The 15,926-nt window shown below is 55.2% G+C and overlaps 4 non-coding genes and 3 pseudogenes across 4 annotated transcripts; all 7 read right to left on the bottom strand.

The window, feature by feature from the left end:
- Nucleotides 1–659: 659 nt before the first annotated feature.
- Nucleotides 660–778, bottom strand: LOC123629362. Its single transcript, XR_006732031.1, has one exon. It is a non-coding gene; the product is annotated as a 5S ribosomal RNA (ribosomal RNA).
- A 3,459-nt stretch (nt 779–4,237) lies between these two features.
- On the bottom strand, nt 4,238–4,369 carry LOC123629384 (annotated as a pseudogene).
- A 1,175-nt stretch (nt 4,370–5,544) lies between these two features.
- Nucleotides 5,545–5,663, bottom strand: LOC123629361. The gene has a single exon (XR_006732030.1). It is a non-coding gene; the product is annotated as a 5S ribosomal RNA (ribosomal RNA).
- Nucleotides 5,664–9,122: 3,459 nt separating this feature from the next.
- On the bottom strand, nt 9,123–9,254 carry LOC123629383 (annotated as a pseudogene).
- Nucleotides 9,255–10,429: 1,175 nt separating this feature from the next.
- Nucleotides 10,430–10,548, bottom strand: LOC123629360. The gene has a single exon (XR_006732029.1). It is a non-coding gene; the product is annotated as a 5S ribosomal RNA (ribosomal RNA).
- A 3,459-nt stretch (nt 10,549–14,007) lies between these two features.
- LOC123629382 lies at nt 14,008–14,139 on the bottom strand (annotated as a pseudogene).
- A 1,175-nt stretch (nt 14,140–15,314) lies between these two features.
- Nucleotides 15,315–15,433, bottom strand: LOC123629359. Its single transcript, XR_006732028.1, has one exon. It is a non-coding gene; the product is annotated as a 5S ribosomal RNA (ribosomal RNA).
- Between the last annotated feature and the right edge of the window lie 493 nt (nt 15,434–15,926).

The following is a 15,926-nucleotide window of genomic DNA, read 5'->3' as shown; positions in this document are numbered from 1 at the left end:
CGGGGGGCGGTGGGGCCAGAGCCGGCTATCCTGTTGCACCGTGGGGTGGGGTTTGGGGTGGGTTGCCACGGGTCGGGGGGCCGGTGGGTCGTTTGGGTTTGGGTGGGAGTGCTCCGCGTGTGTCCTCTCTGCCCGGGTGGCCGGCGACTTGCCCTGTGCGGTGCGCCGGTGTGTCTCTCCGGAGCCCCGGCGGCGGCGAGGAGCCCGCCCGGCGTGAGGCCCGGGCCCGAGGCCCGGGTGTGCGGCGGAGAGGAAGTCCACGGTGGGCTGGGGGTCCGGGGGCCCAGGGCACGGTTTGCCGCCGTGGGCTGTCCCGCGCCGGGTGCAGGGGATGTCCCGGAGTGCGGGGCGGGGCCGGAGAAGAGACCCAGCGGCACTTAGGGATCCCGCCGCCCGGCCCGGCCCCGTGTGGGGCCCAGGGCTGGGGCTCGGCTGCCGGCCGAACGGAAGGGCTGGGACGCTCTGCTGCTGCCGCCGCCGCCGCCGCCTGGCGGTGCTGCTGCAGCGGGGGAGAGGGGAGGAAGGCCCGGGCGGGGGCAGCGGGCCGCGCCGGGGGGCCGGGGGCCGAGCGCGAAAGGGGGGGCGGGCGCGGAGCGCGGGGGGCCCCCCACCCCCCCGACCCCCCACGGGCCGGCGGGCGGGACAAAAGAAGAGGCAAAAGCCTACAGCACCCGGTATTCCCAGGCGGTCTCCCATCCAAGTACTAACCAGGCCCGACCCTGCTTAGCTTCCGAGATCAGACGAGATCGGGCGCGTTCAGGGTGGTATGGCCGTAGACGGCGGCGGCTGGCCCCGGACGCCTCAAGAGGCCGAGCTGCTGCGACGTGGCCCTCCGGGCCCAGCGCCCCGACCCCCACCCCCGACACCCCCGCGCCGTCCTGCAGCCCCGTAGCCTTCAAAGCCTTGCTCGGCAGCTGCTACACAGCACAGAAGCAACACTTTGCCGCAGACACATATACAAATGACAGCAAAAATCAAAGACCAATAGGACATCTCTTCAAAGCACGGAGGACACAAACGGGAGGACAACGTGTGACTTGTCAGATTCTACAGACGGCAGGAGCCCACATGAAGGCTCAGGGAAATATTCCAAAGGAGTGGGACATGGCTCCGAGCTCCCCGGACATGAGCAGACTGGCTTCGGCTGACAGCAGCTCTTAGATTGTCACAGTGGAGCCAGGAAAGTAGAAAGTTCCTTCCTCGCCTTTCCTGCTTGGCGCAGTAGCAAGTAGTCCACGGTGATACGGTGAATGGATACGATTATTCTGTGGCATCACGCAAAGAGCGAATGCTGTGGGTGTCTTTGAGAACTGGGAATTTGGGTGTGAGAGAAAGAGGTGAAATCGATAAAGTATAGAGTAAAAAGCCTCTAATTTCTCAGTTTCCATTTGGATTCTCAGTGTAAGCTCAATGTATTTTTCTTTAGTTTTTTAATCTAATTCTATTTTATTGTTTAGTTTTTAGTTGTTTCCCATGGAAAGTGCTGAGAAATAGGTGCAAACTCAACAGCAGTGCATTTCACCAGCATCTAGGTCGTGGTCTCCACAAACCATTGTTATTAAACGGTCCTAAGACCTACTGGAGACATAGGCTGACTTCAAGTCTGGGGCGGGAAATGGACGCTTCTTATGCTGGGAAGCGTGGATGCTATGACATCCAACAGGACGAGGGTCACGTCAAAAGACACAGGAACCAGAATGAGTAGACTCCCGTTTGCCAAACACAGGACAGTCTGATCACCAGTAAGTATAATAATTGCAAGATATCGAAACACATTAAATATGCTTAAATCCACGATTACACCCCTCACAGCGGCAAAACTGACTCGGGTCACTGTGGACAGCGGTAGGAAACAAAGGGAAATGGTGACAGCCGGGGCCGCCCCCAACTAGTTGGGATGTGTGGACACTCTTTCAAAAGACATCTCAACCCATCACCATGTATGCACTGTATTTGCACTGGATTCAAAGAAACTGAAGTGAGTGTATGTGTCTCAGGGAAACGCAGACATCGAGTACTTGCTGTTATCTCTAATACGGTTAAATGTTTAGATGGAATAATGTGGCTGTGATTACACTGAAAAAGGAAAGAAAGCCTCCACCTTTGATAGAAACATATTGACCCTTTATCGATGGAGGGATATTACTAAGGGGATCATGAACTTAAGGTAGGAGGGGTATAAAAGAAACAAGATCTGGCTGGCCAAGGGTTGGTGATTTCTTGAGTCAGGGTAGTGAGTATGTATTCTACTATTCTGTCTGTTTTTGTTTCTATTTCAAATTTCCCATAATAAAAGGTGTCAAAAGATACCACGAAGAGGGTAAAAAACAAGCCGCAAACAGGACAAGGCATCTGTAGCGCATATACTTGGCAAGATATTACTATTACAGAATATCTATGTGTAATATGCTTCATACGCATTTGGCACTGTATCCTCACTATTAATCAGGGAAATAGGAAATAAACAATGAAGCAAGGTGTAGTTTCAAACTCACCAGATTGAGGAAACTTAAAAAACCGATCGCTGTGTTGGCTGGGAGGAAAACTCTTACCCACACCCTGCTGATACGGGAGGTGAAGTGATAGAACCATTTGGAAAACAATGTAGCATAAATGGATATGAATCCACACTGGCGTCATTCAGGAGCAAGCGTATTCTCTGAGGAGCACGTACCAGAGAGAAGATAGGGCACGTGTGACCAGGAATCGTCTAGGGTAATACTCACGGGAGCCCTGTGTACACGGACCTAGTCAAAGATCGGATAAAGATATTTCGATTGCTTCGTGCAGTGCCATTCTATAGCAGTGCTGATGAACTGCAGCTTCCTGTGTCAGCAAGGAGTATTCCCCAAACAGAAGGTTTCCCCTGGCACACAAGTTACCCAGAATGCATCCACAATGGTTCCACACGTATTATATAAACTGTGAAAATAACAAACTACCTCAATGAGACAGTCATATAACAGAGAGCAAAAACTTTAAAAGGAAAAGCAAGCAAAATGCTGACAGTCGAGATGGGATTTGTTGGGGAGAAGTGTTTCTTTGGTTGCATGCCTTCAGGAAAAGATACACAGCGGCTTGCGACCTATGAATAAACTCCCAGTTTTATAAGGTGAGTGGTAGAGTGTTGGTACAGTTAACTCGATTTAATCTAATAATAATAATAATATTATTATTATTCTTCTTCAACATGTCCATTTCCCTAATTAAAAGAAAAGGAGAAAGAAACAGATTGTAAGTTTCTAGTTATAAACCCTGTTTAAATTTGATTATTTATTAATTTGGGGGAAATGATTAGTTTGGGGGCTCTGTGTCCATCTATCGAGGAATACAGTATAGCCTCTCCATCGATTTGGGCCATCATTTATGTTTGTTACTAAGTTTTCCATCTAAGTTGGCACGTTTTTCCCGTAGGTGCTGTGTAGATTCTCTGTGACTTTGACTGTGATCCTTTTTAAAAATTGCATTCATTATTGTGTATTTGCTAGGAAATAAGAAATATCGAAACTATCGATTGAACGTTGATTTCATGTAGAGCTGTCTTGCGGGACTCACCTAGGCTTTCTACAGGTCTCCCATGCCTAGGGGCAAACAGTGTATTTTGAGAACCGTAGGAGGTGAGGACAATGAACGAGGTGATTTTTCCTTTCCCACCTATTATTAGTGTTTTCCCTTGTTTTAGTGTGTATTTTAGAGCGTCTGTTGCAGTATTGACCAGAAGAATCTCATTATCAACACCCTGGTCTTGCTCGTGACTTTCCAAAGAATGTTTTTACTTCTGAATCCTTAAGACTATTTTCTAAGGATTTAGACTTTTGAAAAGAGTTTCTAGATGTCTTCTCTTCTGGATTCTTAAATTATTTTATCGTGAACGAATGGCCAACTGTTCAGATTCTATTCTTCTGCATATATGGATAGGATCAAATTTCTCCTCTCATAGGGTAACGTGGTCGTCTACTTGGACAACCTTAGAATTTGTCCTGAATTCAGAGCCGGTCCGTCAGAAGTTCCGGAGGCCCGGACCTGCGGCAGGTGTCTGAGGGGCGACAGCCTCGGGGACTGAGCCTCCACATGTCAAACCTGACCCTCTCTCCAGGGGCCACGGGACAGGGTCCGGGCCGGCCGGGGGCGGGAGCCGGGGCGGGCGCGGAGGGCGGAGGGGCCCCGGGCCACCCCACCCCACCCCCCCCCCGTTTCCAGCCCAGGGGGGTGGGACAGAAAAAGAGGCACAGCAAAAAGCCTAGGGCACCCGGTATTCCCAGGCGGTCTCCCATGCAAGTACTAACCGGGCCCGACCCTGCTTAGCTCCCGAGATCAGAGGGAATCGGGCGGGCGGGCGCGTTGCGTTCGGGGTGGTATGGCCACAGAGGCCGGCGGCCGCCCCCGGACGCCTCAAGAGGCCGAGCTGCTGCTACGCGTCCCTCCCTGCCCAGTCGGGTCCCTCCCGCCGCCCTGGCCCTTCGCTAGCCCACCTGCCCCTATGGGGGGGCGGGCGCAGGCGGAGCCTGACGGGTCTCGCGCGCACCCCCATGCCCCACCCGAACCGCGGACGCACCGCCGTCGCACATCCCAAGGAGCAGACCCACGGGCACGCGCGCAGGGACAGACTTCCACGCGTGGGGGCGGAGGGCCAGAGCCCGAGAGTGCGCGCGAGAGGGCCCTCCGCCGCCTCGCGCCAGGGCACGGCGGGGAGGGGCTTGCGGGCAGGGCCAGGACAAGGAGGCAGGGCCGTGGCTGCCGCTGGTCCTTCACCCGGAGGTCCTGAAGACGTGCAGTGTCCCCCCCACCGCGCCACCCCACCCCCGTCTGGGGAGGACCGTTCTGCCCCGATTCCCGTCAGGGCCTGCGTGTGGCAGCAGGCCCCGCGCGGGGGCGGGGCCGGAGGCGGGGGGCGGTGGGGCCAGAGCCGGCTATCCTGTTGCACCGTGGGGTGGGGTTTGGGGTGGGTTGCCACGGGTCGGGGGGCCGGTGGGTCGTTTGGGTTTGGGTGGGAGTGCTCCGCGTGTGTCCTCTCTGCCCGGGTGGCCGGCGACTTGCCCTGTGCGGTGCGCCGGTGTGTCTCTCCGGAGCCCCGGCGGCGGCGAGGAGCCCGCCCGGCGTGAGGCCCGGGCCCGAGGCCCGGGTGTGCGGCGGAGAGGAAGTCCACGGTGGGCTGGGGGTCCGGGGGCCCAGGGCACGGTTTGCCGCCGTGGGCTGTCCCGCGCCGGGTGCAGGGGATGTCCCGGAGTGCGGGGCGGGGCCGGAGAAGAGACCCAGCGGCACTTAGGGATCCCGCCGCCCGGCCCGGCCCCGTGTGGGGCCCAGGGCTGGGGCTCGGCTGCCGGCCGAACGGAAGGGCTGGGACGCTCTGCTGCTGCCGCCGCCGCCGCCGCCTGGCGGTGCTGCTGCAGCGGGGGAGAGGGGAGGAAGGCCCGGGCGGGGGCAGCGGGCCGCGCCGGGGGGCCGGGGGCCGAGCGCGAAAGGGGGGGCGGGCGCGGAGCGCGGGGGGCCCCCCACCCCCCCGACCCCCCACGGGCCGGCGGGCGGGACAAAAGAAGAGGCAAAAGCCTACAGCACCCGGTATTCCCAGGCGGTCTCCCATCCAAGTACTAACCAGGCCCGACCCTGCTTAGCTTCCGAGATCAGACGAGATCGGGCGCGTTCAGGGTGGTATGGCCGTAGACGGCGGCGGCTGGCCCCGGACGCCTCAAGAGGCCGAGCTGCTGCGACGTGGCCCTCCGGGCCCAGCGCCCCGACCCCCACCCCCGACACCCCCGCGCCGTCCTGCAGCCCCGTAGCCTTCAAAGCCTTGCTCGGCAGCTGCTACACAGCACAGAAGCAACACTTTGCCGCAGACACATATACAAATGACAGCAAAAATCAAAGACCAATAGGACATCTCTTCAAAGCACGGAGGACACAAACGGGAGGACAACGTGTGACTTGTCAGATTCTACAGACGGCAGGAGCCCACATGAAGGCTCAGGGAAATATTCCAAAGGAGTGGGACATGGCTCCGAGCTCCCCGGACATGAGCAGACTGGCTTCGGCTGACAGCAGCTCTTAGATTGTCACAGTGGAGCCAGGAAAGTAGAAAGTTCCTTCCTCGCCTTTCCTCCTTGGCGCAGTAGCAAGTAGTCCACGGTGATACGGTGAATGGATACGATTATTCTGTGGCATCACGCAAAGAGCGAATGCTGTGGGTGTCTTTGAGAACTGGGAATTTGGGTGTGAGAGAAAGAGGTGAAATCGATAAAGTATAGAGTAAAAAGCCTCTAATTTCTCAGTTTCCATTTGGATTCTCAGTGTAAGCTCAATGTATTTTTCTTTAGTTTTTTAATCTAATTCTATTTTATTGTTTAGTTTTTAGTTGTTTCCCATGGAAAGTGCTGAGAAATAGGTGCAAACTCAACAGCAGTGCATTTCACCAGCATCTAGGTCGTGGTCTCCACAAACCATTGTTATTAAACGGTCCTAAGACCTACTGGAGACATAGGCTGACTTCAAGTCTGGGGCGGGAAATGGACGCTTCTTATGCTGGGAAGCGTGGATGCTATGACATCCAACAGGACGAGGGTCACGTCAAAAGACACAGGAACCAGAATGAGTAGACTCCCGTTTGCCAAACACAGGACAGTCTGATCACCAGTAAGTATAATAATTGCAAGATATCGAAACACATTAAATATGCTTAAATCCACGATTACACCCCTCACAGCGGCAAAACTGACTCGGGTCACTGTGGACAGCGGTAGGAAACAAAGGGAAATGGTGACAGCCGGGGCCGCCCCCAACTAGTTGGGATGTGTGGACACTCTTTCAAAAGACATCTCAACCCATCACCATGTATGCACTGTATTTGCACTGGATTCAAAGAAACTGAAGTGAGTGTATGTGTCTCAGGGAAACGCAGACATCGAGTACTTGCTGTTATCTCTAATACGGTTAAATGTTTAGATGGAATAATGTGGCTGTGATTACACTGAAAAAGGAAAGAAAGCCTCCACCTTTGATAGAAACATATTGACCCTTTATCGATGGAGGGATATTACTAAGGGGATCATGAACTTAAGGTAGGAGGGGTATAAAAGAAACAAGATCTGGCTGGCCAAGGGTTGGTGATTTCTTGAGTCAGGGTAGTGAGTATGTATTCTACTATTCTGTCTGTTTTTGTTTCTATTTCAAATTTCCCATAATAAAAGGTGTCAAAAGATACCACGAAGAGGGTAAAAAACAAGCCGCAAACAGGACAAGGCATCTGTAGCGCATATACTTGGCAAGATATTACTATTACAGAATATCTATGTGTAATATGCTTCATACGCATTTGGCACTGTATCCTCACTATTAATCAGGGAAATAGGAAATAAACAATGAAGCAAGGTGTAGTTTCAAACTCACCAGATTGAGGAAACTTAAAAAACCGATCGCTGTGTTGGCTGGGAGGAAAACTCTTACCCACACCCTGCTGATACGGGAGGTGAAGTGATAGAACCATTTGGAAAACAATGTAGCATAAATGGATATGAATCCACACTGGCGTCATTCAGGAGCAAGCGTATTCTCTGAGGAGCACGTACCAGAGAGAAGATAGGGCACGTGTGACCAGGAATCGTCTAGGGTAATACTCACGGGAGCCCTGTGTACACGGACCTAGTCAAAGATCGGATAAAGATATTTCGATTGCTTCGTGCAGTGCCATTCTATAGCAGTGCTGATGAACTGCAGCTTCCTGTGTCAGCAAGGAGTATTCCCCAAACAGAAGGTTTCCCCTGGCACACAAGTTACCCAGAATGCATCCACAATGGTTCCACACGTATTATATAAACTGTGAAAATAACAAACTACCTCAATGAGACAGTCATATAACAGAGAGCAAAAACTTTAAAAGGAAAAGCAAGCAAAATGCTGACAGTCGAGATGGGATTTGTTGGGGAGAAGTGTTTCTTTGGTTGCATGCCTTCAGGAAAAGATACACAGCGGCTTGCGACCTATGAATAAACTCCCAGTTTTATAAGGTGAGTGGTAGAGTGTTGGTACAGTTAACTCGATTTAATCTAATAATAATAATAATATTATTATTATTCTTCTTCAACATGTCCATTTCCCTAATTAAAAGAAAAGGAGAAAGAAACAGATTGTAAGTTTCTAGTTATAAACCCTGTTTAAATTTGATTATTTATTAATTTGGGGGAAATGATTAGTTTGGGGGCTCTGTGTCCATCTATCGAGGAATACAGTATAGCCTCTCCATCGATTTGGGCCATCATTTATGTTTGTTACTAAGTTTTCCATCTAAGTTGGCACGTTTTTCCCGTAGGTGCTGTGTAGATTCTCTGTGACTTTGACTGTGATCCTTTTTAAAAATTGCATTCATTATTGTGTATTTGCTAGGAAATAAGAAATATCGAAACTATCGATTGAACGTTGATTTCATGTAGAGCTGTCTTGCGGGACTCACCTAGGCTTTCTACAGGTCTCCCATGCCTAGGGGCAAACAGTGTATTTTGAGAACCGTAGGAGGTGAGGACAATGAACGAGGTGATTTTTCCTTTCCCACCTATTATTAGTGTTTTCCCTTGTTTTAGTGTGTATTTTAGAGCGTCTGTTGCAGTATTGACCAGAAGAATCTCATTATCAACACCCTGGTCTTGCTCGTGACTTTCCAAAGAATGTTTTTACTTCTGAATCCTTAAGACTATTTTCTAAGGATTTAGACTTTTGAAAAGAGTTTCTAGATGTCTTCTCTTCTGGATTCTTAAATTATTTTATCGTGAACGAATGGCCAACTGTTCAGATTCTATTCTTCTGCATATATGGATAGGATCAAATTTCTCCTCTCATAGGGTAACGTGGTCGTCTACTTGGACAACCTTAGAATTTGTCCTGAATTCAGAGCCGGTCCGTCAGAAGTTCCGGAGGCCCGGACCTGCGGCAGGTGTCTGAGGGGCGACAGCCTCGGGGACTGAGCCTCCACATGTCAAACCTGACCCTCTCTCCAGGGGCCACGGGACAGGGTCCGGGCCGGCCGGGGGCGGGAGCCGGGGCGGGCGCGGAGGGCGGAGGGGCCCCGGGCCACCCCACCCCACCCCCCCCCCGTTTCCAGCCCAGGGGGGTGGGACAGAAAAAGAGGCACAGCAAAAAGCCTAGGGCACCCGGTATTCCCAGGCGGTCTCCCATGCAAGTACTAACCGGGCCCGACCCTGCTTAGCTCCCGAGATCAGAGGGAATCGGGCGGGCGGGCGCGTTGCGTTCGGGGTGGTATGGCCACAGAGGCCGGCGGCCGCCCCCGGACGCCTCAAGAGGCCGAGCTGCTGCTACGCGTCCCTCCCTGCCCAGTCGGGTCCCTCCCGCCGCCCTGGCCCTTCGCTAGCCCACCTGCCCCTATGGGGGGGCGGGCGCAGGCGGAGCCTGACGGGTCTCGCGCGCACCCCCCTGCCCCACCCGAACCGCGGACGCACCGCCGTCGCACATCCCAAGGAGCAGACCCACGGGCACGCGCGCAGGGACAGACTTCCACGCGTGGGGGCGGAGGGCCAGAGCCCGAGAGTGCGCGCGAGAGGGCCCTCCGCCGCCTCGCGCCAGGGCACGGCGGGGAGGGGCTTGCGGGCAGGGCCAGGACAAGGAGGCAGGGCCGTGGCTGCCGCTGGTCCTTCACCCGGAGGTCCTGAAGACGTGCAGTGTCCCCCCCACCGCGCCACCCCACCCCCGTCTGGGGAGGACCGTTCTGCCCCGATTCCCGTCAGGGCCTGCGTGTGGCAGCAGGCCCCGCGCGGGGGCGGGGCCGGGGGCGGGGGGCGGTGGGGCCAGAGCCGGCTATCCTGTTGCACCGTGGGGTGGGGTTTGGGGTGGGTTGCCACGGGTCGGGGGGCCGGTGGGTCGTTTGGGTTTGGGTGGGAGTGCTCCGCGTGTGTCCTCTCTGCCCGGGTGGCCGGCGACTTGCCCTGTGCGGTGCGCCGGTGTGTCTCTCGGGAGCCCCGGCGGCGGCGAGGAGCCCGCCCGGCGTGAGGCCCGGGCCCGAGGCCCGGGTGTGCGGCGGAGAGGAAGTCCACGGTGGGCTGGGGGTCCGGGGGCCCAGGGCACGGTTTGCCGCCGTGGGCTGTCCCGCGCCGGGTGCAGGGGATGTCCCGGAGTGCGGGGCGGGGCCGGAGAAGAGACCCAGCGGCACTTAGGGATCCCGCCGCCCGGCCCGGCCCCGTGTGGGGCCCAGGGCTGGGGCTCGGCTGCCGGCCGAACGGAAGGGCTGGGACGCTCTGCTGCTGCCGCCGCCGCCGCCGCCTGGCGGTGCTGCTGCAGCGGGGGAGAGGGGAGGAAGGCCCGGGCGGGGGCAGCGGGCCGCGCCGGGGGGCCGGGGGCCGAGCGCGAAAGGGGGGGCGGGCGCGGAGCGCGGGGGGCCCCCCACCCCCCCGACCCCCCACGGGCCGGCGGGCGGGACAAAAGAAGAGGCAAAAGCCTACAGCACCCGGTATTCCCAGGCGGTCTCCCATCCAAGTACTAACCAGGCCCGACCCTGCTTAGCTTCCGAGATCAGACGAGATCGGGCGCGTTCAGGGTGGTATGGCCGTAGACGGCGGCGGCTGGCCCCGGACGCCTCAAGAGGCCGAGCTGCTGCGACGTGGCCCTCCGGGCCCAGCGCCCCGACCCCCACCCCCGACACCCCCGCGCCGTCCTGCAGCCCCGTAGCCTTCAAAGCCTTGCTCGGCAGCTGCTACACAGCACAGAAGCAACACTTTGCCGCAGACACATATACAAATGACAGCAAAAATCAAAGACCAATAGGACATCTCTTCAAAGCACGGAGGACACAAACGGGAGGACAACGTGTGACTTGTCAGATTCTACAGACGGCAGGAGCCCACATGAAGGCTCAGGGAAATATTCCAAAGGAGTGGGACATGGCTCCGAGCTCCCCGGACATGAGCAGACTGGCTTCGGCTGACAGCAGCTCTTAGATTGTCACAGTGGAGCCAGGAAAGTAGAAAGTTCCTTCCTCGCCTTTCCTCCTTGGCGCAGTAGCAAGTAGTCCACGGTGATACGGTGAATGGATACGATTATTCTGTGGCATCACGCAAAGAGCGAATGCTGTGGGTGTCTTTGAGAACTGGGAATTTGGGTGTGAGAGAAAGAGGTGAAATCGATAAAGTATAGAGTAAAAAGCCTCTAATTTCTCAGTTTCCATTTGGATTCTCAGTGTAAGCTCAATGTATTTTTCTTTAGTTTTTTAATCTAATTCTATTTTATTGTTTAGTTTTTAGTTGTTTCCCATGGAAAGTGCTGAGAAATAGGTGCAAACTCAACAGCAGTGCATTTCACCAGCATCTAGGTCGTGGTCTCCACAAACCATTGTTATTAAACGGTCCTAAGACCTACTGGAGACATAGGCTGACTTCAAGTCTGGGGCGGGAAATGGACGCTTCTTATGCTGGGAAGCGTGGATGCTATGACATCCAACAGGACGAGGGTCACGTCAAAAGACACAGGAACCAGAATGAGTAGACTCCCGTTTGCCAAACACAGGACAGTCTGATCACCAGTAAGTATAATAATTGCAAGATATCGAAACACATTAAATATGCTTAAATCCACGATTACACCCCTCACAGGGGCAAAACTGACTCGGGTCACTGTGGACAGCGGTAGGAAACAAAGGGAAATGGTGACAGCCGGGGCCGCCCCCAACTAGTTGGGATGTGTGGACACTCTTTCAAAAGACATCTCAACCCATCACCATGTATGCACTGTATTTGCACTGGATTCAAAGAAACTGAAGTGAGTGTATGTGTCTCAGGGAAACGCAGACATCGAGTACTTGCTGTTATCTCTAATACGGTTAAATGTTTAGATGGAATAATGTGGCTGTGATTACACTGAAAAAGGAAAGAAAGCCTCCACCTTTGATAGAAACATATTGACCCTTTATCGATGGAGGGATATTACTAAGGGGATCATGAACTTAAGGTAGGAGGGGTATAAAAGAAACAAGATCTGGCTGGCCAAGGGTTGGTGATTTCTTGAGTCAGGGTAGTGAGTATGTATTCTACTATTCTGTCTGTTTTTGTTTCTATTTCAAATTTCCCATAATAAAAGGTGTCAAAAGATACCACGAAGAGGGTAAAAAACAAGCCGCAAACAGGACAAGGCATCTGTAGCGCATATACTTGGCAAGATATTACTATTACAGAATATCTATGTGTAATATGCTTCATACGCATTTGGCACTGTATCCTCACTATTAATCAGGGAAATAGGAAATAAACAATGAAGCAAGGTGTAGTTTCAAACTCACCAGATTGAGGAAACTTAAAAAACCGATCGCTGTGTTGGCTGGGAGGAAAACTCTTACCCACACCCTGCTGATACGGGAGGTGAAGTGATAGAACCATTTGGAAAACAATGTAGCATAAATGGATATGAATCCACACTGGCGTCATTCAGGAGCAAGCGTATTCTCTGAGGAGCACGTACCAGAGAGAAGATAGGGCACGTGTGACCAGGAATCGTCTAGGGTAATACTCACGGGAGCCCTGTGTACACGGACCTAGTCAAAGATCGGATAAAGATATTTCGATTGCTTCGTGCAGTGCCATTCTATAGCAGTGCTGATGAACTGCAGCTTCCTGTGTCAGCAAGGAGTATTCCCCAAACAGAAGGTTTCCCCTGGCACACAAGTTACCCAGAATGCATCCACAATGGTTCCACACGTATTATATAAACTGTGAAAATAACAAACTACCTCAATGAGACAGTCATATAACAGAGAGCAAAAACTTTAAAAGGAAAAGCAAGCAAAATGCTGACAGTCGAGATGGGATTTGTTGGGGAGAAGTGTTTCTTTGGTTGCATGCCTTCAGGAAAAGATACACAGCGGCTTGCGACCTATGAATAAACTCCCAGTTTTATAAGGTGAGTGGTAGAGTGTTGGTACAGTTAACTCGATTTAATCTAATAATAATAATAATATTATTATTATTCTTCTTCAACATGTCCATTTCCCTAATTAAAAGAAAAGGAGAAAGAAACAGATTGTAAGTTTCTAGTTATAAACCCTGTTTAAATTTGATTATTTATTAATTTGGGGGAAATGATTAGTTTGGGGGCTCTGTGTCCATCTATCGAGGAATACAGTATAGCCTCTCCATCGATTTGGGCCATCATTTATGTTTGTTACTAAGTTTTCCATCTAAGTTGGCACGTTTTTCCCGTAGGTGCTGTGTAGATTCTCTGTGACTTTGACTGTGATCCTTTTTAAAAATTGCATTCATTATTGTGTATTTGGTAGGAAATAAGAAATATCGAAACTATCGATTGAACGTTGATTTCATGTAGAGCTGTCTTGCGGGACTCACCTAGGCTTTCTACAGGTCTCCCATGCCTAGGGGCAAACAGTGTATTTTGAGAACCGTAGGAGGTGAGGACAATGAACGAGGTGATTTTTCCTTTCCCACCTATTATTAGTGTTTTCCCTTGTTTTAGTGTGTATTTTAGAGCGTCTGTTGCAGTATTGACCAGAAGAATCTCATTATCAACACCCTGGTCTTGCTCGTGACTTTCCAAAGAATGTTTTTACTTCTGAATCCTTAAGACTATTTTCTAAGGATTTAGACTTTTGAAAAGAGTTTCTAGATGTCTTCTCTTCTGGATTCTTAAATTATTTTATCGTGAACGAATGGCCAACTGTTCAGATTCTATTCTTCTGCATATATGGATAGGATCAAATTTCTCCTCTCATAGGGTAACGTGGTCGTCTACTTGGACAACCTTAGAATTTGTCCTGAATTCAGAGCCGGTCCGTCAGAAGTTCCGGAGGCCCGGACCTGCGGCAGGTGTCTGAGGGGCGACAGCCTCGGGGACTGAGCCTCCACATGTCAAACCTGACCCTCTCTCCAGGGGCCACGGGACAGGGTCCGGGCCGGCCGGGGGCGGGAGCCGGGGCGGGCGCGGAGGGCGGAGGGGCCCCGGGCCACCCCACCCCACCCCCCCCCCGTTTCCAGCCCAGGGGGGTGGGACAGAAAAAGAGGCACAGCAAAAAGCCTAGGGCACCCGGTATTCCCAGGCGGTCTCCCATGCAAGTACTAACCGGGCCCGACCCTGCTTAGCTCCCGAGATCAGAGGGAATCGGGCGGGCGGGCGCGTTGCGTTCGGGGTGGTATGGCCACAGAGGCCGGCGGCCGCCCCCGGACGCCTCAAGAGGCCGAGCTGCTGCTACGCGTCCCTCCCTGCCCAGTCGGGTCCCTCCCGCCGCCCTGGCCCTTCGCTAGCCCACCTGCCCCTATGGGGGGGCGGGCGCAGGCGGAGCCTGACGGGTCTCGCGCGCACCCCCCTGCCCCACCCGAACCGCGGACGCACCGCCGTCGCACATCCCAAGGAGCAGACCCACGGGCACGCGCGCAGGGACAGACTTCCACGCGTGGGGGCGGAGGGCCAGAGCCCGAGAGTGCGCGCGAGAGGGCCCTCCGCCGCCTCGCGCCAGGGCACGGCGGGGAGGGGCTTGCGGGCAGGGCCAGGACAAGGAGGCAGGGCCGTGGCTGCCGCTGGTCCTTCACCCGGAGGTCCTGAAGACGTGCAGTGTCCCCCCCACCGCGCCACCCCACCCCCGTCTGGGGAGGACCGTTCTGCCCCGATTCCCGTCAGGGCCTGCGTGTGGCAGCAGGCCCCGCGCGGGGGCGGGGCCGGGGGCGGGGGGCGGTGGGGCCAGAGCCGGCTATCCTGTTGCACCGTGGGGTGGGGTTTGGGGTGGGTTGCCACGGGTCGGGGGGCCGGTGGGTCGTTTGGGTTTGGGTGGGAGTGCTCCGCGTGTGTCCTCTCTGCCCGGGTGGCCGGCGACTTGCCCTGTGCGGTGCGCCGGTGTGTCTCTCCGGAGCCCCGGCGGCGGCGAGGAGCCCGCCCGGCGTGAGGCCCGGGCCCGAGGCCCGGGTGTGCGGCGGAGAGGAAGTCCACGGTGGGCTGGGGGTCCGGGGGCCCAGGGCACGGTTTGCCGCCGTGGGCTGTCCCGCGCCGGGTGCAGGGGATGTCCCGGAGTGCGGGGCGGGGCCGGAGAAGAGACCCAGCGGCACTTAGGGATCCCGCCGCCCGGCCCGGCCCCGTGTGGGGCCCAGGGCTGGGGCTCGGCTGCCGGCCGAACGGAAGGGCTGGGACGCTCTGCTGCTGCCGCCGCCGCCGCCGCCTGGCGGTGCTGCTGCAGCGGGGGAGAGGGGAGGAAGGCCCGGGCGGGGGCAGCGGGCCGCGCCGGGGGGCCGGGGGCCGAGCGCGAAAGGGGGGGCGGGCGCGGAGCGCGGGGGGCCCCCCACCCCCCCGACCCCCCACGGGCCGGCGGGCGGGACAAAAGAAGAGGCAAAAGCCTACAGCACCCGGTATTCCCAGGCGGTCTCCCATCCAAGTACTAACCAGGCCCGACCCTGCTTAGCTTCCGAGATCAGACGAGATCGGGCGCGTTCAGGGTGGTATGGCCGTAGACGGCGGCGGCTGGCCCCGGACGCCTCAAGAGGCCGAGCTGCTGCGACGTGGCCCTCCGGGCCCAGCGCCCCGACCCCCACCCCCGACACCCCCGCGCCGTCCTGCAGCCCCGTAGCCTTCAAAGCCTTGCTCGGCAGCTGCTACACAGCACAGAAGCAACACTTTGCCGCAGACACATATACAAATGACAGCAAAAATCAAAGACCAATAGGACATCTCTTCAAAGCACGGAGGACACAAACGGGAGGACAACGTGTGACTTGTCAGATTCTACAGACGGCAGGAGCCCACATGAAGGCTCAGGGAAATATTCCAAAGGAGTGGGACATGGCTCCGAGCTCCCCGGACATGAGCAGACTGGCTTCGGCTGACAGCAGCTCTTAGATTGTCACAGTGGAGCCAGGAAAGTAGAAAGTTCCTTCCTCGCCTTTCCTCCTTGGCGCAGTAGCAAGTAGTCCACGGTGATACGGTGAATGGATACGATTATTCTGTGG

Source organism: Lemur catta, unplaced genomic scaffold (assembly GCF_020740605.2).
Source record: "Lemur catta isolate mLemCat1 unplaced genomic scaffold, mLemCat1.pri scaffold_145_ctg1, whole genome shotgun sequence".
Taxonomy (NCBI): Eukaryota; Metazoa; Chordata; class Mammalia; order Primates; family Lemuridae; genus Lemur; species Lemur catta.
The sequence above is the reverse complement of the archived record's forward strand: the minus strand, read 5'-3'. Positions and strand labels throughout refer to the sequence as shown.